The sequence below is a fragment of the Dipodomys merriami genome, unplaced genomic scaffold (genome assembly GCF_024711535.1).
Source record: "Dipodomys merriami isolate MVZ:Mamm:240054 unplaced genomic scaffold, mDipMer1.0.p SCAF_16, whole genome shotgun sequence".
NCBI lineage: Eukaryota > Metazoa > Chordata > Mammalia > Rodentia > Heteromyidae > Dipodomys > Dipodomys merriami.
Window position 1 is genome coordinate 22,478,235 of NW_027202937.1, and position 25,158 is coordinate 22,503,392.

The following is a 25,158-nucleotide window of genomic DNA, read 5'->3' on the forward strand; positions in this document are numbered from 1 at the left end:
ACACTCCTTTAGGTTGATTCCATGTCCCTTTTCAAACTGTAATTTGTCAAACACTGTCTTAAATTTGAATTACAAACATCCTTGTCTGTTTTCCCCTTCCCTAGCTGGAATCAATCTCTTTTCCAAGGATCTGGTGCCCTTAATTAGAGAATTGTTGTTTAGAACCAAGGTCTCTATGCTGTTGATTGTCATTGTCTTTAGGCCCCTTGACAGATGAAGTATAACTATACACCAATGCATTTGATGATTCAAATACATTCCGAGATCTGTGTCCTTAGATTTTGTCATCATTCTGAAACTATCATAGAGTATTACTACACAAACTAAACCAGATATAACAGGACCAGGGAAGACACCATTAAAGGTATAAATGTAAATTGTTGTTGACCAAGACTGTATTATGTAGAATATTACTGCGTACATAAGTATACAAACTCACACATACCTAGCTGTGTGTGTGTGTGTGTGTGTGTGTGAGAGAGAGAGAGAGAGAGAGAGAGAGAGAGAGAGAGAGAGCACATTCAGGTTTGAATACATCCTCTGCTATGCTATTTCCTGGAAATCTAACTAATCTCTATAGCCATTTTCATGGAGCATAACATTGCTACTCAAAGTGTGACCCAAGACTAACAGCATCGCCACTATCTAGGAACTATTAGAAATGCATTGATAAGAAATGTACTCATTATCTTGCCCATGTAATTGTAACCCCTCTGTACAGTATTTTCACAATAAAAAAAGAAAAGGGGGAAGAGGTGACACTGTTCAAAATGTTCTCATTACCTGCCTTGTAACTGCAACCCCTCTGTACATCACCTTAATTAAAATTAAAATTAAAATATATGTACACTAAAAAAAAAAAAAGAAATGCAGAATCTGGTGTCCCACGCCAGTTTTATGGAATCAGGATTTTCATTTTGACTAGATCCTCAGGTGATTCCTATATAACTGAGTTTGAGATGCTCAGATCTATTCAATAGCAATAGAATAGTAGTAATAGAATAGTAGTGCTTGTACTATTACTTGCTTTAGATCTCTGCATCTAGTCCAAGAAAAGAGAAAGCCTTAAATCCACCACTAAAGTCTACAGAAAAGCAGCATTTAACCAGAAGTTCACTTTATGCTTCTTGCTTTTTTGAAGTGCTTATGACTGCAGAAAATCATCACTTTGAAGAGTAAAAGAAACCTAGTGACAGGAGAGCTTTGGTTGACACAGAACCTTAAACTATGTGTTCAACCTGTAATATCTTTGCCATGACATCTTAGTTTGTTTTATTAAGGGCCACAATTCAGAGATTGCATTCCTTAAATTTTGGGAGTTTTACTGACATCGATTGATGTCAAGAGTTATCCTTGCCGGGCACTGGTGGCTCACGCCTGTAATCCTAGCTACTCAGGAGGCTGAGATCTGAGGATCGCGGTTCAAAGCCAGCCCGGGCAGGAGAGACCGTGAGACTCCTATCTCCAATAAACCACCAGAAAACCGGAAGTGGCGCTGTACCTCAAGTGGTAGAGTGCTCGCCTTGAGCTGAAGAGCTGAGGGACAGCGCCCAGGCCCAGAGTTCAAGCCCCACAGCCGACCAAAAAAAAAAAAAAAAGAGTTATCCTTGTTCACTAACTACAATTAGAATCCCTGAGCAAGCTTATATGCACAGTGGCAAGCTACTTCTATTAAATATCTTTGGTATGAATCCCAGGCATCAAGATACTTCATGCTTTGATGCATGTCAGGATTCTAACTGCTGATAGGAATGTAAATTGGTGAGACATTTTCATAATGCAGGTTGGTACTACTTTTCAAAGCCTTAAAATATTTATGAGTCTGGGGGTTGGAGGAATGGCTCCGTTGGTAACGTGCTAGCCAGTGAGTGAAAGCATCAGGTACCAAGTTCTAATCCTGGTCTTGGACAAAAAAAAAAAAAGCAATGCTTATGACATTTGATTCAGCCAAGCCACTTAGAAACTACATCTTGAAAAAATTACTGAGCATGCAGGCAGAGATTAAGTTATAAGACGATAGTCTTGTTATGACTATTTTTAATAAAGAAATCTTGAGATCAGTACTAATAACTCAAAAGACACAACTTTTTATTCATCCAATGATATTAACTTAACCTTACCAAATAAGCACCCAAATCATATTTGTTATATTTCTGAGATTTCTAGGTATACTTAGTTTAAATAAGCACTCATTTATCTCTAACCCAACTTTAATAAAGTTCCCTTAAGAGATTTTATAAATTTAATTTGGTAGTATCACCCAAAGGTAAGAAAATATCACATGTACATAACATATAGCGATAGATATATGTAAATATACTTACACAAACAAAGTTAAGCTTTCATCCTAAAAGATTTACATTTATTCCACTGTATATTTTTTATCCAAATTGTGTTTTTGGTAAATAGGACAAGTTGAGGATATCCCTTCATACAAGAGTTAGTGCTTTATACTTATTATTTGTGAGGGAGATATTTAAGATTTTTTATTTGTTCAGATAATGAATAAAATTCAGTTCAGACACCAAGGGGACTTAAGTAGCCATCTAGATGTCTCTAGAACTTAGCTGAGTAGATAGAACAGCTAGTCTAGTTCCAGTTGCCCTTTTCTTCCTTTCCCTTTCCCTCCTGTCTCCCTCACACTCTTCTTCCTTCCTTCCCTCCCTTCCTTCTTTCCTTCCTTCCTTCCTTTTCCCGCCTTCCTTCTTTTTCCTTCCTTTTTTCGTCTTCTATACCTTCCAGTATCCCTCAGTTTCTTAAGAGAACTCCTGAAGGGAGGAGGCCCAAAGTGACTAGAAAAAGTTGAAAGGAGAGAGATGCCTGGCAGAGGTGGGCAGAAGGAAGGGGAGGGGTCTGAAGAAGCTAAATCAAAAGACTCAAGCGAAGAGAACAACAGTGGTCAAAAGAGGAAGGAGGAAGGAAGCAGTAGGAACAAAAATCTCAATAGAGCCAGTTGCAGTGATCTCCTTCCCCCAAGAAGCCAGTGAAGTTTGGCATAAAGAAACCAGGTGCAAACCCAACCTCTGTTATCTGGGGCTCTAGCACAGCTTCAAGAGCATATTCAGAATCCAAAGAAACCAGATCTATCTTCACCATCCTTCAGTGGACATTTGTGCCAACTGGTGGGCCAGGAGGATGGAGTATGGCTCACTAGTACGTTACTGATAAGGAGTGGAGACAAAGACACACAATAAAGAACCTAAATAAGAAGTCTGTGGATTCTGATGTTGAGTCCAGTCCTATTCAATTTGTGACACCATAACTGCTAAACAAAATAGGCATAGCGCTTGTCAAAATGGTCTGAGGCAGACTTTACTCAGAGGGACTACTACCATGAGATTTGAAATAGAGATGAGAAATTGGGCTTCACTCTGAGACAATAAGGAAGAGATAGGATTGATAGCCAAGGAACAGCCATGGGAGTTGGTGGATGGGGGTTGGAAGGCAGGATAATTCGCTACTAAACTAACCTAACAGAATTCTTGGTGAAGGCAGGCCATGGTGACCAGATGGGACCTGGGGGATAAGAGAGGATGAGTAATTTATCAAGGAGGAACAGATATTAAAATTAATCATGCATGTCTTTATGGGAGAGATTCTACTGAAACCATCCTGACAGGGATCTTGCTAAAACTAGGTGATATAAAGATGGACACTAGTCCTCAAGTCAAGGACTCGTTAGGAAGAAAAGTCAGAGAAACCTGATTAAACTTTGATCAAAAAGAAACTTAAATAAAAAATCAAATCAAATCAAAAATTACTTTTTTCTTTAAAAAGTTTTTAAGATACTGTTTCCTAAAAAGGGAAAAGGTATTATTAATTGCATATTCCCCCAAACTCAAATATTTATGACTATTTAATTCCTATCCTAATGGGAATTTTAAAAAATTGAGCATGCACAATTTATATCCAGTTCTGTATAATATTATGACATCTTTAAAAATAATTATAAAACAATATATAAATTATAAAATGCAATTGTAACAATGTCAAGAAAATTAAGCATAAAATGTAAAGCTGTAAAATACTATTACACTATAAAAAATAAAAATGTAACAAAATTTTAAGAGAATATACAAAATGAAAATAATTTTTCTTTTTGAAATTGAAAGTATTATATGCTGATTTTTCTTTCTGTGGAAAATTATCTTTAATATTTTTATTATGTTCCTCAATTAGAATAGAAACCCTAAAATTACCAACATTCTTCTCTTTTCTACTTACTAAGTTTAACTAGATATTTTCCTAGGGACCCAGAGTTACCAAATTCAGCAGAAAAATAATTGATTTCAGATATAAAATGACTCTTTTTGTTAATATCAATATGTCCCACATACTATTTGGTACATGTTTATATTTTTAAAAAACTACTTGCAGCTGAGCACCAGTGACTCATACCTATAATCCTAGATACTCAGGAAGCTGAAATCTGAAGAGCTGAATCTAAGGATCCAAACCAGCCCAAGCCGAAAAATCCATGAGACTCTATCTTCAATTAATGAGCAAAAACAAAAATTGGGCTGGAGGAATGACTCAAGTGGCAAAATGCCTTCCTAGCAAATTCAAGGATTAGGATTCAAAACCCCATACCACCAAAAAAAAACTACTAATACTGTTGGAAACTAATTTGACAATGTTTGAGACCCTAGGAGAGAAAAAGCAAACAAGTCCTCTGTGAGCCACAGCTCAAAAAGTTTCTATATGCTTGTTTAAAAGAGAAACTAGTTAGCCAGGGAGTGACACCCTTCTCCAGAGTAGAAACTCATGCCTGTGCTTCTAGGCCGCTGCTTTGGCATGCTGTTTTACCGGGCATCCCTGTTATATTTTTGCATTTAGTGAAACTGAAACATGAAATCACAGTTGGCAGACAGAAAGGCGGAGCTGTAAAGAATCACCAGGTCCAAGCATCCAGCCAGACCTCTAAGTTCTTTAGATGTATTTAGTTGCAAGTGGTGGTGGTGCTTTCTTGAAAATGGTTCCCTGAAAAGCAATTAGTCTTTTCATGCCATTCAACCTCCCACTGCTTAGAAGTTCTTAGACCTTTACCTGCCTGTGTGTTTATTCTGTAGAGAAAACGGCTGTCATGTTCAGGAGTGCATGTAGCAGGGACGCTGGGACAACAGCACTTTTCAGAGTCTCCCTTGGAAATATATAAGGGAGTTCTTGCCGCACTTCCACAGTAGAAAGGATGTATGGTGTTGACAATTCTGGCAGACTCAATAGATAAAAACTGCTACTTGGATATGACAAGGAACTAAGTGTGTGTGTGTGTGTGTGTGTGTGTGTGTGTGTGTGTGTGTGTGTGTGTGTGTGTGTGTGAGAGAGAGAGAGAGAGAGAGAGAGAGAGAGAGAGAGAGAGAGAGAGAGAGAGAGAGAATATTATAGATCTGTCTGCCTTCTTTTTGTTTAGTAATAGTTCAACGGTTCTATAATCATTTTACACTAGTAAGTCCCTAACCTACCAATGTGGAATGGAATATTTAGAATGGTATAAGGGAACCAAGTTGGGTGTAAGAGAATAAAACATAAAGGAAAAAAGCCCAAGGACAACTGAAAAAACATCACAATATGATTAACTTAGTAGCTTCTCCAAGGGAAAGAGCTAGAAGGTCCATCATATAGATAGGCATAGTACTGAGAGGAAACCACCTGATAGCATTTCATTTACACAGGGCTTTATACCAAGCCAACAGGAGAAAAAAAATAAAGGACCATATGATATTGTCTAACCTTCATCTCTACAAATATGGAAACAAAAATTAGCTTCCTGGATTCATCCTTCTCTTGAAAGGAATCATGTGGCCATTTCCTGTGTCTTCATTCAGTTTGGTCAAGTTCCTAGGTGGACACTACGCTATCTTTGGTCTAGGATTCTTTTGTGCATTCATGTCCTCCTGTTTGCCTAACTCAACTTTACAAACTTGCATAGAAGTCACAAACTTTCCTAGATGTCAGGTCAGACCTGAATTCTTTTTTTCAGAGCTCATTTACAATGGGAAGCTACAACAATGTCTTTAATAAATTTCTTTCTTTTTCTTTCCTTTTTTTGTTGCCAGTCAGAGGGTCTCTGAGCTTCTTTTGCTCAAGGCTAGCACTCTACCACTTGAGCCACAGTGTCACGTCCAGCTTTTTCTGAGTAGTTTATTGGAGATGAGTCTCATAGACTTTCCTGTCTGGACTGGCTTCTAAACATGATCCTCAGATCTCAGCCTCTTTAGTAACTAGAGTTACAGGTATGAGCCACTGGCACCCTGCTAGATCACATTCTATATAGAAATCCTCTCCTGCTCTGCCACATACTTTTGTACTCTCAAAAGCTTTAGGATTCTGCTGTGCTTCTTTTTCTTTTTTTTCTAAATAGGATTTATTTTTTAGAACATTTTTAGGTTCACAGCATGATTTAAAAGGAAGTGCTATGAATCTTTAACTGCCATTTCCTTCAAGGGGGACAGAAAATGTTTCTCTTTTCCCTTGTTCTTCCTCCTTTAATCCTGTTATTCTAAAATAAATCCTTGTTAAAACTAAGTAAAAAAAGAAAGAAAACAAAAGTACAGCCAGATGCAATATTGCACCCCTGTAATCCTAGTATGTGAAGCCAAAGCAGCATTGTGAGCTCTGAACAGTCTAGGCTACATAAGGAGACCTACCTTGGAGGGAAGGGATGGTAGGGGAAAAACAAAGGAGGAGGTAACAATGCTTGATAAGAAATGTACTCATTACCTTCCTCATGTAACTGTAACCCCTCTGTACAGTATTTTTACAATAAAAAACTTATTAAAATAATAATAATTTTTAATTAAAGAAAATTAACTCTGGGAATTATCACCTGATCTTGCCAATGCATTCGTTACAATCAATGAGTTATGACATTCACACCTCATTACCAAAGTCGTTTGCATTACAGCTCATGCTTACGGTTATACATTCTATGTGTTTGGGCAAATCCATGGCACATAATCACTATCACAGTGTCAGGTAGGGTGGTTGTGTTACTGAAAATACCTCTTTGCTCTGTTGATTCATGCTTTCCTCCCACTTATCCCCTGGCATTCACTGATCATTTTACTGCCTCCATTAGCTTTTGCCTTTTCTGTGATACTTCTACTGCTGGAATTTATCCAGTGCATAGCCTTTTCTTCTTAACCTCTTTCACTTACTAATATACAAGGAAGGTTCTTCTATGCCATTTCATGGGCTTGATAGCTCATTGTTCAGTGCTGAGTAACATACTTCCCTCCAGATATACCACAGTGTATTGATCCTACTGGGGCCACTGTGGACATTTCCAGGTTTTAGCAAGTATAAATCCTCACACTATCCCCACACAGGCTCAGGTTCTGTGTGGATGTTTTCAGGAACTACCAAGTAGTGTGACTGATGAATCATGACATAGGGCTACCATTACTTTTGCAGCAAATGGTGAAACTCTCCTCTAGAAGCTTGTCTCATTTGCAGTCTCACTAGCAATGAACAGACCTCGTGTTATTCTCCAGTTCTGGCCTGCATTTGATGTTATGGATGTTTGGGTCTTGGGCCTTTCTGATAGGTGTGTAAATGGCATTTTATGGGTTTCTTATTTGTTTTTGTATTTTGTGCCAGGACTGGGGCTTGAACTCAGAGCTAGGGCATTCTGCATTTAGGTTTTCGGATCCATGCTAGCACTCTACTGGCTGAATAGTGCATTTAATACACTATTCATCCTAAATAGACAGAGAAAATGGAGTCACACTTCCACTTTCTGGCTTTTTGCTGATTGATTAATTAGAGGTAAGAGTTTTGAAAATGTGTCTGCTCATGCTGGCTTTGAACTATGATCTTCACATCTCAGCCCTTGAGTAGCTAGGATTACAGGCATGAGCCACCGGCACCCTACTCTCATGTTGTTTTAATTTGGGATTTTCTAATGGTATTTTCCTATCAACTATGTTGAAGGTCTCCAAACATCACAGGATCTATTTCTCAGGAGACAGGACTGGGCTTGCTATTTCAGCCTGAGTCATCTGACCTCAGGAAAGTATGATGATAGAGCATCTCAAAGATCCCCCAACAGGAAATTAATAACCTCCCAGTGACCAACATAGGCATGACCTGCAGCTTTTATACTGAGCTACATTTTCAGTGCTCCTGGCTAAAAGTGGATTTTGGAATGAATCTGACTTCCAGTTTCTTCAGAGGTTTTGTTTAGTGCTGTTGCTTTGGGCCTTTGGTGAAGCAGAACATGAGGGCAGAGAGACTGTGGTGGAGCAGAGCTGCTCACCTCATTCTGGCTGGGAAGCAAAGAAAGGGGCCTCTGCTGGGGTGCTAATGAGATCAGTGACATTCCCTTTCTTTCCTTTTGGCACACTGATAATTGCAGGTGGTCCACACCGCAGACTCCCTGTCTGTCTGTTTAGGATGGACAATGTATTAAGTACACTATTTGTCTGCCACAGACTGGACTCTCGTGGGCAACATAAATGGCAGCTCTAATTCAACCTTCATCTCTTCTGAGTTCCCAGACGTGTGTTTTCCATGTAAACCAAAGCACAGAAGTTGCCGATAAAAGCACTGCTAATTTAGATGTTCACTGACAGGCCCATATTAAATCTTCTTTTGCTATTTTTCACAAATTGTTGTTTTGACAGGTGCCATTTTATTTGGTTGGCAGGACTTACTTTACTGTTTTTCTCTTCAGCCCTATCTAAATTTCCTCTATAAGGTATAAATACCAACTTGGTATATAATAGGTAGATTTGCATTACAGGACAGGATAGGAGAAACCATAAGTCTCCTTGGCACAGGCTGAAATTTTCTTAATAGAGACCCAGAAACACAACAAATCAAAAAGAGGCTGGACAAATGGGATTGCATGAAGCAGCAGAGCTTCTGCATGGCAAAGGACATAGCTAGCAAGATCAATAGAAAGCCCATGGATTGGGAGAAGATCTTCACTAGCCCATATCAAGGATAGGGGTCTCATATCTAAAATATACTTGGAGCTCAAAAAATTAAATCCAACAACAAATCCTCAAAGAAACAACAGCCCAATAAATAAGTGGCCTAAAGACTTAAAGAAAAACTTCTCTGAAGAGGAAAGAAGAATGGCCAATAGACCCATGAAGAAATACTCAACTTCTCTAGCCATAAAAGAAATGCAAATCAAAACAATACTGAGATTCCATTTCACCCCAGTTAGAATGACTATAATCAAGAACTCTAGTAACAGTAGATGCTGGAGGGGATGTGGCCAGAAGGGAACCCCACTGCATTGTTGGTGGGAGTATAAACTTGTTCAGCCACTTTGGAAAGCAGTGTGGAGGTTCCTCAAAAGACTCCACATAGAGCTCCCCTATGACCCAGCAATCCCACTTTTGGGCATTTACCCAAATGATCACAAACAAGACCATACTAAAGCTACCAGCACAACTATGTTTAATGCAGCATTATTTACCATAGCTAAGATATGGAACCAACCCAGATGCCCTCAGTAGATGAATGGATCAAGAATATGTGGCATATATATATACATATATATATCATATATACATATACATATATATATGTATACACACACACACACACACATACACACACACACACACACACACACACACACACACACACACACACACACACACACACACACACACACACACACTGGAATTCTATGCCTCCGTCAGAAAGAATGACGTTGCTCCATTTCTTAGGAAATAGAAAGACTTGGAAAAAAATTATACTAAGTGAAGTAAGCCAGGCCCAAAGAAACATAGGTCCCATGGTTTCCCTTATTTGCAATAACTAGTATATGTCTGGGACAAGTAGAAAAGGTCAAAAGCTATGTACATATGACCAGATAAGATTAAGTTAAGTGAAATGAACCCCAAGATAGGGACATGAGTGGTTTTTTTCTTTCTTGCTATTGTTTTTAACATACCCATATTATTTTTTTGTTGCTTTGTATGTTCCTCCCCCACGGTATAACCACTGTTTTCACTGTATTTGATGTTGGTGTAATTTGGGGAGGGGAAGGGAAAAAACAAAATGTTTAAATAGGGATACAGGTTGACCCATTGTAACAATGAGATGTACAAGACACTATGTTGAAAAACGAACTTTACAATTTAGGCTGGGGCGGGGGTGTAACTGTAACCCCTCTGTACAGTATTTTCACAATAAAAATTTACTTAAAAATTAATAGGTATATTTGTTGGTTTGGGGTGATAGGTAAAAGCCCACAATAACTAGTTCTAGAAAAGATTCTAGCAGTACTTGTATAAGCTGTCTCATAACATTTTCTTTCATGAGGCAATTTAAATGTGGTTTAATTATTTTTCTTTGCTCTGGTGAATTATTGATTCCTGAATTATTTGAAATGGACATTCAAATAAATACTGGCCAAGCAGATTTGATACACTGTCTGACTTCCTAGTAGGGAAACATCCATCTTCTCTACAGTAGTACTGTGGCCTTCATAGAAGTGTTATTTAGTAGCCTTTGTGGATAATCACGGCACTTTCTCCCCTCAGCTGTAACACCCAGAGGAGAATTATATGTCCTGCTTTCCATTGCTATAAGATGAGTTCATGGAACAGTGGAGTTATTTGGATAGTCCTGAGCCTCTTCACTTGATTTAAGACAAAGAGAATAGTTAGATGTAATGAGTAATGTTATCAGTAATATCTTTGGAAACTAAAATTTTCTGTATTTCCTTTCTACAGGAGCATTTAAAGAACAGAACACCTTCTCCCTCACCTGTAGAGTTTATAAGCTTTTTCTTTGCAACAGGCTTTGTGATTTTATTCTGCTGCTGAGGCATTTCATTTCTGAATTGAATTGGCCCCTGAATTCCTGTGCTGGAGTGTAGCCTGAATCATTGCTCTCATTTGTTCTCATTATCTTGAGGATGTTAAGATGTGGTCATGTGTACAGAACTTGATGGGCTTCAAATCTCTAAGGTTGTGCTTTTTTATACCTCTTTTCTATTAGCCTACCCTAACTTTGCTCATCTTCTTTGGACAGGACCGCGTGACAACAGGGCTGTATTTCTCCTTTGCCCTTGGCTAATGGTCCCAGAAAGATGAAATGCTCATCTACTAAGAATACCAAGGATGCCCTCTCCCTTTGGGAGCTATTGTGTACCTTTGTGATGAATCCCTTCTATTTGGCAGTAGGAATTGCAATCAAAAGAACCAGAAGAAACTTAATAATGTTGACATTCTCTTTGTCTGCAAAGGTGGGGATGGGACAACAAAGAATGACTCCATTTCATATGCTGTGTTTCCTTGGCAGTGGAAGCTACCCAGAACCCCACTCCATGGAGAGTGTGGCTTGTCAGAATTTTTCAGCTGTAGAGAACCGCCTTACCCAAACTCACACCTCTTCCCAGAGTGATCCATGTTCAGCCTAACTGATCTTAAGGGCCACGTTAGCTCCTGTGCTCCCAGTAAGCTAACAGGGAGAGACGCCTGCATTGTAGTTGAATACCTATCTCTGCCACACCTTTCACAGATGTTGATCCGGAGGGCAAACCCTAATCAACACCCCCACACTAAACTCTAGGGACCAACCTGTGCTGTAGAGTGATGTCTATTTGGACAAAGAAAGGATATCACCATGGGACACTCTGCTTTATCCTCAACCAAATGCTGGTCTGTTGTCATTGGCAACAATTATAACTACCCTCTCTAGTGAGGAAACAGCATGGAGTGAAGTAGAACCAAAAAATAAGCTAATGGCAAAAGAGGAAGATCTGTATTGTTACCTCACCGGCAACAACATCAGCGACCTTAACTCACTCAGCATTTTGTTTCTATTTATACAGCATTCACAGAGAGGTGTTGAGGTAGATACCATCCAGAATTTGTGAAATTGATTTGGAGATGTTAAATGACTTGATGGGACCACAGGCCCAAATGGACCTAAAGTTTCAGTCTACTTTCCTCCAAACGTCTGACTCTCCTGTTGCTCCTGTGGCCAGGAATTATGTTTGCAGCAGCCATTTTCTGCCTCCTTTCCTGTCCAGCTTTGAAAACACTGCTCTTTCAACATATATTTAAATAATGCCTTACATAGGCAAATTTTGAAAACTGGGTCTTGCCTGAAAAAGGTTTGATCTCAAACTTATGCTCTGCTATATTAGTGTAAAATTTATTTCATGGTTTATGAAAGGAACTGATGAAAGTTTATGTAATATAAAGATGGAGCCCTTTAAAACCCCCTGAATACAGACAATGAAATTTGAATCACTTTTTATTCTGTCTTGGTTACTTCTGTTTCCCAGTATTAATGAAACAACTGTATGAAGGTACAGAGGCATCTGTGTCCTGAGAACTATATTGTCCAAGTACATCTAAATCCTTTGGCTCTGCAAGCAGCTGTCCTTAGCCCAGAGCCCCACTCCATAGGGCTGTGGCTTGTTGGGATTTTATGTTTCTACCTTTTCCCTGGCTTCCCCCTGCAGTTCCATTATTGTTACTTTGCCCTCATTTCCTTCATTACTGAAGCATTTGTTTCTTCTCTTAACCTGCTATATATGTTCCTCTCAGCTGTTTTAAATCCTTTTTAGAAAGTCATTTCCATGTTCTGCATCACTTAACTGAATCTTTCCCCCAGACTCCTTCCTCCCTTCTAAGACTGGTTCCAGAACAATAACTTCTCCATCTTCCAGAGCCTATATCTACATTTGACCCAGCATGGTAAAGGTATAATGTATCTCTGCACAGTGGAACAAGTTCAGGCTCACAGCCAAATAAATGGACGTGGGCTCAAATCCCATCGCTATCAATAATATCACATTAACCTTTGTGCACACTAAACTCACTGAACCTAATGCTTAACTGGAAGTGTTGTATAAACCAGAAATGATACGTGTAAGGCACCAGAAGTTGCCCAATAAGTGAGCCTACTTGGCTGGGAAGGTGGTTCAGTGGTAGAGCGCTTGCCTTGCATGCATGAGGTCCTGGTTTCATTCCTCAGCACCACATAAGCAAAAAGAAAAAAAGCCAGAAGTGGTGCTGTGGCTCAAGCGGTAGAGCGCTAGCCTTGAGCTGAAGAGCTGAGGGACAGAGCCCAGGCCCAGAGTTCAGGCCCCACGACCGGACCCCCCGCCACCCACCCCAAAAAAGTGAGCCTACTATGACTTTTACTGGGGCAGGAATGGAGCAACTCCAACTCCAGCCTCTCAAGTAGTACCTGGAAGGATTAGGTGCGATCTAAAGCCATGAAGCATAGTGGAAAGGGTGTAAATGGACTCACAGAGGTAGGAGAAAGGTGATGAACTGTGAGCTCTCTTGTGAGCTGGCTGCATGACTTCTAGAGGCCTCTGTTTCCTCAGAGGTAAAATAAGGAGGCTTCACCAGATCACTCCTATCATCCCTTCCAGCTTTAAGTCAATGGTTTTTTATAGCATATGATGATTGTTGAGTCGATTGTCATGGTAGAAGGGTGGAAGAGATCAGAGGTGCCACCTTGTTTTCCCCTCTCTGTGCCTTTGGCTGTGTACTGAATTAGTTTCCCAGTACCTCCTTCCCCTTGCTCTGGAGTAACTGGATGGCTTAAAGTCTGTATGATTGTTTTCTCAGCTGTAACAAAGAAAGGTGGTCCAAACATTGTGGCACATGCCTATAATCCTAGGTGCTTCAAAGGTAGGGGTAGGAGGATCTTGATCTAGAGCTTCCCTGGGAAAAAGTAGGGGCCCCTATCTGAAAAAAAAAATCAAAAGCAAAAGGTTTAGGGACTTGACTCCAGTGATATAGTACTTACCAAGCAAATGAGAGGCTCCAAGATCAACGCCTAGTACAAATGGTGGCGGAGAAGACAAGAAAGAGAGAAAGGGGGGAAAGGAAGGGAGAGGGGGAGATAAGTTAAAAATACTTACCCCTTTGGTAAATATGAAGAATATGTAAAATGTCCAACATATAAACATGCAAGGAAACATGTAACAGAAATTACTCCTAATCCTGGAACTACACTATGTTTCAACATGGCCCATGAGATGGAAAGATGATCCTGTCTCATCTCTGGCCATGCTGCAGTATGAAATGTCCATTTCTCCCCCATCCCACCATACCTCTTAAAGCATTAGTCATTGGAAAAGGTAAAAATGCCTTTTAACAGCACAGCATGGTGTTGTCATGAAATTGCCTCCTAACAGAATCTGAGGCTTTTCTGATTCATTACCCAGCTTTCTGGGTCTGTTCATGACTTCCTTTTTGTCACTTAGTTTGCTTCCAGTTTTTCTACACCAGTTTCCTTCTAGGGAATTGCTCCTAGCTGGGGCACTAGCAGACGCACTGGTGTCAGCCGATAACAAATCAACAGTGGGACCAGACCACAGTACCAGCATGCTCAAAGTGTCTCCTGACACTTAATTTCTAAAAGGGCCCCTAATGAGAAAGTAAATTCTTGTTTGTAATTAATTGGCTCATTATTGTGTTCCCAATAGATGTAGTGACAAATAGCAGGATGTTAAACCGCATTGTTTTTACTGGTCCAGCAGACTCGGCCTATTTGTCAATTTGTCCCCCAAATTATCCCACTTTCACAGCCTTCAAATTAAGAGCCCAGCTTGACAAGTCATTGCTTGCCAAACGTCCTGCTTTTTCTCTTGTGTGACATACAATTTATATGCCTTGCTAGCTAACACTAATTGTGTCAGGTATTAGTCTAAAATCATGCTATGCTAATCCTTGCAACATCTCTAGGAGCTAGTTATTTTTTTTTTGGCCAGACCTGGGGCTTGAACTTTGAGCCTGGGCACAGTACCTGAGCTTCTTTTGTTCAAGGCCAGCACTCTACCATGTGAGCCACAGCTCTACTTCTGGCTTTTTCTGTTTATGTGGCACTGAGGACTCAAACCCAGTGCTTCATGCATCCAAGGCAGGCACTCTACCACTAAGCCACATTCCCTTCCCTAGTTACTACTTTTATCCCCACCTAACAAGTGAGGAACTTGTAGCCCAAGTGGAATGACTTGTTAAGAAGCAGTGTTGGGCTCTGAGTCCAGGTCTGTTTAACACCAGATCCCAAGCTTGCAAACTAGGTAGGACTGTCTATCTTTTTGGAGCCACAGATATTTTTTATAGTCTCATGAAACTTAACCCTTTTGTCAGAATAATATTTTTAAGTTAAAATAGAAAAATTATAAAGAGAACCAATCAGATTGAAACCATTACCAAGACATTTTTAAAACAAATGTAACATCTCTTCAATTGACCAGCAAAATTCTAGAAGAGTAAAGATGTAGCTCAAATGACAAAAGCACCAGCCTTGATTGGAAAAGCCAAGTAAGACTAGAGGCCCCAAGTTCAAGACAAGTTCAAGCCCTACTGCCAGCAAAAAGAAGAAAGAAAGAAAATCTAGGTGATAACAAGTATACAAAACTAGAAATATAGATAATAAAGAATAGGCATTAATATATAAATTAAAACTATATCGAAAAATATAGTCAGTAGCAAGTAATTACACGTTTGGACAAGTACTTATAATTCAGAGGGCATGTAAGTATTAATTACACCATACAAAAATCTCTTTAAGCCAGGTGCCAGTGGCTCACGCCTGTAATCCTAGCTATTCAGGAGGCTGAGATCTGAGGATCTCGGTTCAAAGCCAGCCCAGGCAGGGAAGACCGTGAGATTCTTATCTCCAATAAACCACTAGAAAACCAGAAGTGGCACTGTGGCTCAAGCGGTAGAGAGCTCGCCTTGAGCAGAAGAGCACCAGGACAGCGCCCAGGCCCATAGTTCAAGCCCCACGACTGACCAAAAAAAAAAAAAAAAAACTCTTTAAATTGTAATCAAGGAATAAGCCAAAAAATTAGATGAAGGATATAAAAGCATATTCAAATGGTCAAAAAAAATATACAAAAAGAACAAGCTTATAAAGCAGTTGTAGGAACAAAAGTTAAGATAATGTCATTTTATACACGACAGCATCGCAATTTTAAAGAATTGTAATGCCTATTGCTGGCAAAAATTCTGATTAAATATTAATGATTATTATTAATAAATGTTATTATTACATGACAACATCTGTTGCATTTACACATAGCACATATACCCTCCTCTTTTGAATATTTGATAAAAAGGAAGTCAGAAAACTTCAACTTTTTTCATTAAAATTAAATTTAAATGTTTTTTATTTTACCATTTTTTAATTTAATTTTTACCATTCCCCTTAAAATAAAAACACAGAGGAAGATTTTTGTTCTCAGTAACAGTTTTATTTAACCATCATTTATCAAGCATCCACATGTACTCAGTGATGTGTTAGGCTCTGAGTCACAGTCTAAGAGGAAGACACATAATAAACAGGCAATTAAAGATTCAAAACCAGATCCTTGATAGAAACATCTCACATTTAAAGTAACCCAAAAAAAAAAAGCTAATAATTCTACTGAACTCCCGTGCACTCAGAATAAGCTGGAGCTCTTAACTATGGCAGGCTAAAGTACTGCATGAATGGGCCCATTCTTTCTTCTTGACCCTCTTATGCTCACTGTGAGCCAGCTCTATCAGTCTTCTTTCCAAACCTTGAACAGGCCAAGTTCATTCCCATCTAAGAGCACTTGATATTTCTTCTCTATTGTCTTCCCAGGGCAAGCTTCTCAAAGAAGCCATTGCTGAAATAGCAAGTCAGTTTTTCTTATCACCTGTACTTGCTCATGTTGGATATTTACCTCACTCCTCCCACCAAGAGTTTGTGCTACCAGGTGGTAGGCCCCTTACCAGAGAAGAAATGTCAGCTTAAAGAATAGATGAAGGAATAGTGTCTAAGCACATTAGTACTCCTTAAGGAAATAACCCAGACTGAATAACTAACAAAAGAACAGAGAATTTCCTTGAAGCTTTGAAGGCTGAGATCAATGCACTGGAAGACCTGGTATCCTTTCTCTGTTTCTACAATGAAACTTTGAACACTGTGTCCTCACATTTCAGAGAGGACAGAAGGGTAAAAATGAGGCCTAGGCTTGCTCCTTCTAGCCCTTCTAAAGATACTAATTTGAATATATTAGTCTTAAAGACAGAGTCTGCATATCTCAATCACTTCCTCATAGTCTCTACCTTTTAATACTACCATAGAGGGGGCTAGGTTATGTGTCTTCGCATAATTAGGAGGACATCTAGATCTCAGCTAAAGGTAAAGTCAAAGTCCAAACTGATAGGAAGGTTGTGTGTGGATAAGTGGGAGATCAGGATGCTTAATGATGCACATTTCCAAAGAACTTTAGAGTTTTTTGGTTTTTCCCATTTTCTGAAGATCCTTCTCTTCTTTTATCAATCTTATCAGAAGATACAAAGAAAAGACAAATACCTTTGGTTAAGAGAGAACAGTCTAGCTCATCAGTATCCCTAGCACACTGTCATTAAATACTAGTGAGGCCTAGATTTCATTAGCATGTAATAACAGTAAAATAGGCTGAGTTGGTGGCCGTGGCTCATGTCTATAATCCCAGTTACACAGGAAGCTGGGCAGAAAGTCAAAAGATTCCAGCTCCAAAATAATCAGTAACAAGTTGGGCTGTAGGTCAGAGCCCTCTGCCTCAGTCTTTCTTGTGGTTTTGCTTAATATTTATGTCACTGATGATGAAGCAAAAAAATCTTAATCTTCCTTTCTTTTTCTAACTTTTCCTTGGCCTTGGATGGTTTCTTGATTAATAAACCCTCAGACAGTAAAACTAGCGGGAGACTTTCAACACCTATCTAATGCTATTCTATTCCAAGGTTTTGTTTTGTTTCGTTTTACAGAATCTAGTACTTTCAATGCTGTAATAACTCAAATCTAAAACTGTCAGTCTGGCATGTAAGCCATATTGTTGATAAACATAAACTTTTACTTTGCAATAAATAATTTTGAGGAATTAAAAAATAAAAGAAGTTGAGTTAAAGCTATGGCTTCAGTGGTAGAATGCCCCATCAAGCAAGCCAAGCAAGCCAAACAAGTAAGAGGTCCTGAGTCAAAACCCCTGTCCTTACCAAAAAAAAAGAAAGAACATAAAAGAAAAAGAAAAAGAAGCTGGAGGTGGTGCTGTGGCTCAAGTGGTAGAGCGCTTGTCTTGAGCTAAAGAGCTAAGGGACAGCACCCAGGCCCAGAGTTCAAGCCCCATGACTGACTAAAAAAAAAAAAAGAAAGAAAAGAAAAGAAAAGGAAAAAAGGCTGAGGATGTAACTCCATTGTTCAGCACTTACCTAGCATGTAGCCCCCTGTCCAAGCTCCAGCATTAAAAAAAAATAAGTAAACAAATAAATAAATAAATCCCAATCTTTTCCAATAGAGAGATAACACTTGTTTCTAAGGAGAACTTACCAAAGGGACAAGTGAGTTGGGAAGGCCCCATTACAGGCTTCTCTAAATAAAGATGGCAGCATTTAGCATCTGCCCTCTAGTCTGGTCATGTAAAAATAGCATTGTGTTCAGTCTATTAAATTTCAGGACTAGCAGCAAATAACACAGAAGACTCCAACTGGGCTGCTTCTCTTGTCAGTGTAGCAACACACTTGGCAACTTTCTCTTTATTTCAGTACTCTATGCTATTTATACACTGGCATAGGAAAACACATTATTTGCAGAAATGCCTCTGGATCTTATGTCATTTATACAGGGACAGAAGATGTTTTCAAAGAACCATATTTCTGTAGTATTTTTTGCAGCAAAGACTGTACAGCAATAATCTGCCAGGTTGTGTGGGTATAAAAACAGCCTCTATTAACTATTCTCCAATTTTTCTTGGGCTCTTTAAATATCTATTCAAGTATTTCAGTCTGTTCATACTTAGATTTGGGATTTTACTTGTGACCCACTGCAGGCTTTAAGAATATAATAGCATGCCTAGGAGTTCCTTTTTCCTCTTCCCTATTGGTTTTTGTTTGGAATAAGGCCAATATCAGTACAGTGTGAAACACTTATGTTGGATATTCTGGAAATATAATATGATACTTAGTTTTACTTCATGGGTTTCTCCTTAATTTGTGTTCTCTGCAGATGCCAAGACAGGATTAGTCAGGGAAGAGATTCATGGGAGAAAATGCCAATGGAGGAAGGAAGTGGAGGGAGCTGAAGGAGGTAAGAAAGCTAGGAAGGAGGAGAGGGAAGTAATAAAGGACAAGGGATGCATAGAGACTCAGTCCTCAGGCAAGTTCCAAGATAGTCTCAAGCAGGTTGGTGGAAAGTCTTGACGCCAAACTCACTCACCACCAAAGTTTTCTATCTTGCCTGAAGAGCCCTGTAGCCATCAGTCATTGGTCAGGAAAAGTATATGGGAGCAAAGACTCAGCAAGCACTGTGGAGGATTCTTATCTGTCCCTCATACATGCTTCCTGCAACAGGATTGCCTTTTTTTTCTTTGTTAACCACATAGCTCCGACTTGATCTGCTTAGAGAGAGTAAAAAAGCCATATCTTTTACAGTGTCTCCTTGTATAATGCTGGGTTTCTAAAGTGGCCTATCCGGTCACACAAGGAAAGACCAAGAAGTGAGGAATACTCAGAGAAATTTTACTATTTTAGACAGAAAGTTCCTACCTAAGATTTCTTTTATGCAGAAGACTATCCCATTGCCCGCATAGTTTTAAATTACTTAAAGAAATACATTGATGAGTAGAGTCTTTTGAAAGGTCAAACTTAATTTTGAGACGCGTGCTGGGAATAAATGACTTCTGCAGACTTATTTTGTCATACCATGTTCTTTTTTTTTTTTGGGTCCGGTCGTGGGCCTGAACTCTGGGCCTGGGCGCTGTCCGTCAGCTCTTCAGCTCAAGGCTAGCACTCTCCCACTTGAGCCACAGCGCCACTTCCGGCTTTTTCCTTTTTGCTTATGTGGTGCTGAGGAATCGAACCCAGGGCCTCATGCATGCAAGGCAAGTGCTCTACCACTGAGCCATCTTCCCAGCCCATACCATGTTCTTATACACAGCTGTGACTTCGTGTAATCTGTTCCCATGTACCTGCGACTCCTTTTTCTTTATTCTCTACTTGGAAAATTCCTCCTGCTTCATGACACATGCCAACTGCAGTCTATTCTGTGACTCTTTTCCTGACTTCTCAGGCCTTGCTCTTTGTATCCATGGTATGTGTGCCTTGATTACAGCTTTGGTCAACATTTTATAATAATTTATCTATACACTTTTATCCCCTGTGTCATAAGACTTCATATGTTATTCTTCTTCTCTTGTTCTAAAGATGGAAACACGTGTTCATCATTGTAAAAGTACAGGCCAATTTCTCTTACTCTATAATCAGGACTTGCACCTCTGCCACAAGATACCACATACTGGGTAGTTTAAACAACAGAAATGTATTGTTTCAGGGTTCTAGAAATCAGAAGTCCAGAGCCAAGGTGTCAGTCAAGTTGGTTCCTTCTGAAGGCTGTGAGGAAGATATATTTTAGGCATCTTTTATGTTTCTAGTGATTTTTCTGGCCAACTTTGGCTTTCCTTGGCTATAAGATGAATGGTCTGGAGTTGGCTCTTCATCTCCACATTGCAAGCTCTCTGTGTATGTCTGTATTATGATAACATCAGCCATACTGAATGAAGGGTCCACTGTACTCCAATCTGACAGCATCTTAACTCTACCTGCAATCCTATTTCCAAATAAGGCCACATTCTGAGATACTGAGGACTTATTTAACATAAGGGCTTGATACTGGGGACTTATTTAACATAAGGGCTTGAGATGATTCAACCCCTGTACTTTCTAAGTCATTTTGAATTTATACTACGTTTTTACAAGGAATATAATGCTGACCAATAATAAGAGAGCAGAAGAGAAAGGAACTAGAAGAGAAGGAGGGGGCTCCAAAAAGGATAGCTGTGAACTAATTCTGCATATAAAAATGTCCTTATTACAATGTTGTGAATACCACTAAAAGTGACCAAAAAAAAAGAAAAAGAAAAAGGTATCTGTAATCCCCGTATTCATTTACTCCACAAATGTTTGTTATGAATGTGTTATGAGGCAGGCAATGTTCCAAGTGCTACTGCAGCTGAACTACAATGAAAATAAAGCAGAGCATAATGGGGACTGACAGAGGGGTTTTTCTGGGAGTTGCTTATGATTTGCTAGAGCCTAAGACTTGTGTGAAGCATCGGGTAAGTAGCATCCCTTACAGAGACAACAGCCAATATAAAGACCCCAAGATAGAAACACTGAAAGGCCAGGGTGACTAGACTACGAGCAAGACACGGAGTGCTAGAAGAGCTCAGTGTAGCAGGCAGAAGCCAACCATTAGGGCTTTGCAGAGTACGTACAGATCTGGGAAGTGGTGGCTTAGAGGATTAACAGGAAGTCACTGAGGGCTTGAAAGCGGATAGGTGATTTGATTTATGTTTTCAAATGGTCACTGTAGCTGCTATGTATGAAATGGATGGAAGAAGGGTAAGAAACAAAGGGACTGGCTAGAGGCTTTTCTAAAGTCTGGATACAAGCTGAAGGAGATTTACATTAGGGGTCAGTATTAATACAAATCAATACTATAGATAGACGTAGCACACGTGGGCTTGTACATGCACAGAAATAGGCACACTGTCCCCAAACAGTGTAACCTTGGGTACCTGTCATTCTATACCAAGTGTGTGCTTGTGGAAAAAACAAACATAGCTTGCAAACTCAGTCTTACCTCTGTTCTGTGTTCTTGATACCCCAACTCTTCTATGAAATGGCTGAGCACAGCAGAGAATATGGGAATTTCTGTTTGAGACACAGGTAATAGAAACATAAGGTCTGCTCTTTGCTTTTTATTGTCCTATTCTGCACTCATAATTAAAGGTGACAGAAAGCTGTGTCTCCTGAGCAAATGCAGTACCAGTTGCGATATTCTGACTGAATTAATGGGTGGAAGTTTGAGTGTTTAATTAGTTGACCATCTGTTATTTTAAATCATCCCTTACCTTGACAAGGCACCGGCTTCTAATTGACTGCCCTGTCTTCAATGTAAGCCTCCCACATCTACTCGGCATCGTGTTTTCAAAGTGCTAAGAGCTAATTGACAATGATAATTTTGTCACTTCCCTGCTATAAAACTTTCATGAGCTCACCATCCGCTGAAGGATAAAGGCTCAGCTCAGCTCAGGGCCCCTGAGCCACCTGAGCTCTGTCGCCTGACTTTATTACATCCTTTGTCTTTCCAGGCTTAGGAAGGGAGCAGTACTGTTCATAACTTACACTTTCCCTCTTGTATTCCCTTCATGGACAGCCAGCCCTTCCTTGGGTCTGACACCAGTGATCCTCAGTTCAGGCCTCACCTACTCAATAAAGCCACCCAACATCTTCTCTGGCTGGATATAGAGCCTTTCTGTGCTCCTAAAATAGCGCTTCTTAAAGTGTGGCCGGAAGACTGGAGGGGAAATGACTCTGAAACACAGAGGGTACCCAAGGTCAAAATGATATTTATAATAATATTAAAATACAATTTGGCTTTTCCAAGTCACTGTGCTGTCTCTAAAATATCATAGTGCAAACACAAGAATGAGGAGGGAACTTGAGGCCCTCTTAAACAGACATCAAGATAGTGCTGTCAAACTCTATGAGTAATTACCATCTGTTTCACCTCCGCTCACTAGCCAAAAACAAGACTAGGTACACTAACAATGACTCTGATGAAGTAATAAAGATAACGAATTCCATTACATTTTCACCTTTGAATGCATGACTTTATATTCAATGTGAGGAAGCGAGAAATGCTCATAAAGCACTTTGCATCCCAAACTCAAGAAAAAAGCATCGATTGGAGTTGCAAGCTGAGCCAGATATTGTTTTGTTTGGTTTCATCTAGTTTAATGTTTCATAGAACACTCTGTTGGTGGCGGCAGCGGGGGTGGGGGTGGGGGTGGGGTCTGAACTTGGGGCCTGAGCACTATCTCTGAACTCTTTTCGCTCAAATCCTGCACTCCATCACTTTGAGCCACAGCGCCACTTCCAGGTTTCTGGTGGTTAATTGGAGCTAAGAGTCACTGCCCAGGGTTGGCCTTGAGTCACAATCCTCAGATGTCAGCCTCCTGAGTAGCTAGGAGTACAAGTATGAGCTACCAGCACCCAGCTTATTTTTATTTGATTTTCTACTGCACAAAACTGTTAACTGCCTATACAGGGGTGCTGCTTTAGGGCTTGTAGTGTTGGTGAGTACATTCCTGGAGTCTCAGGGTGTGGAGGAAACTATGGGGCAAGTGGGGATGATTTTATGGCTTGTAGTACTAAAGCTGTGAGGTTTGATGTGAGAGTTCAGTACTATACTTGCACTATGTATGCTTCAGGACCTTTGGCTGCACACCACAGATGTGGGCAGATGGGGCAAGTACTTGCGGGCCTAGAGTCACTAGTAGTGTCCACATGCCTGGACTTCAGTCTGAGGAGTGGGCACAGATAATGTCGGGAATTTATACTTTAGCAACCACAGTTCTAAGCCCACTGGCTGGTGAGGAAGTTTTCCTAGCTGTGATCGGGTGAGCACGGGTGGTGCACTGGCAGCTCTGAGTTCTGCTTTGAGACAATAGTAGTTGGATTCCTGAGCTGGAAGGCCCAGCTAGGACCTTCCTTAGCTACTAAAAGGTCAGGCTGGTACAGGTTTCTGCGCCCACAGTCAAAATGCCAAGGCTGCAGAGGAGACCTTTCCTAGTTCCTGTGGGGCAAGTGCTAATGAGACAAAGGCTTATGGTGCACAGCCAAGGGTCTTGAAGCTATAGTACAATTACAGTACTGCACTGTCCAGTACTGCACGATGGTACTGAAAGGATGGACACCTTAACATTGACAGGAGCCTGGCTGCTCCCCTAAAACAGATGGCATCCAGCGGTGGATTTCCCAAGAAGCTTTGCTTCTTGAAACTGGGGGTGGGATGCTCAATGCAAGTTCTCTCTTACACCTGCTCTCATCTTCTCAAACTGAGAAGGTCTTTGGAATCCTGCCATTAGGACTGATAGTCTGATGCTCTAATGGGCTTTCTTGTATGCCTTTTCCTGGCAATATGGTGTTCCCCCAACCAGAGAGCCCGGGTGGAAGTTGTAATTTGCTGCATAGGTTTGCCATTACTTCCTTGCTGAGTTCGTTACTCTCCTTGAAATACAATTCTTATTTTGCCACCCTGGTTCTGCATTGTGACAGTCAATGCCCAGGGCATATCTATCCAGCCATCTTGGATCCACTTCCTTGCTTTTATTTACCTTTAGTCACCAGATCCTTTAGGATGCTTCTCATGGAACATAGTCATCAAATGAACTATGCACTAAATAAAAACAGCAAAGAGTCCTACCCTATTAGACAAAAGATTTTTTTTAATATCTGGCACAGTGAGATCTTATCTGAGGGACTTGACAGGTTTTGTTTATTCTGGGTAAATGTGAAGGTGTTCATCCTTTCAGTCTAAATTTAATAGTAGCTAAAGATTATGATTGCTATGGGTCATGATGCAGGATGTATTTAATTACGAAATGATCCTTCTTCACCAGTATTTTGGAAGAGCAACCAGGTACCATATCAGTAAGGGAATAAGCATCCATTATTTACATGGAATTCATCCATCCGCTGTCATCTCTACAACCTTTATCCACACTACTCCAGCTGCCTTCTGGAACTCTCTAGCCACACTCTTGCTACTACGGTTACTGGTGCCATAATGGTGGCTGTTACCATCTCTGCTGCCTCTGATACCACCTCTGCCACTACTCTCACTGCTCCTCACGGTGGTAAAAATCATAGCCAGGTAAGAAAAGAAAAATTTGGGAGATGGCTCTTATTGGGCTTCCTAGAAGGATGTTCCCTGGATGACTCAAAAGTGAATTGAAGAGCATGATTACATAGTGATGGAGGGATATGTGGCCTAAGTATGACATACCAATAAAAGGTTGTTTTGACACCAATCACAGCACAGCCTCCCAGCTCCACCACTCATTGACTTCTTGCAGGGTGACTAAGGATAGCACGCCAGCCCCAGCCTTGAGTGAAAAAACCAAGGGAGTGCATGTGACCTTAAGTTCAATCCCCCTTACCAGCACAAAACTACACCAACAAAAATCCAAAATAGAAAATAAACTAGCATCCATGAAAGAATGTTAAAGAAACAGTAATATGTAACAAAAATATATATTAGCAAAAACAAAGTACAAATGCTCCTCAACTTTCAGTGAGATGACATCTTGATAAATTCATCACAAGTATATATATATATATATATATATATATATATATATAA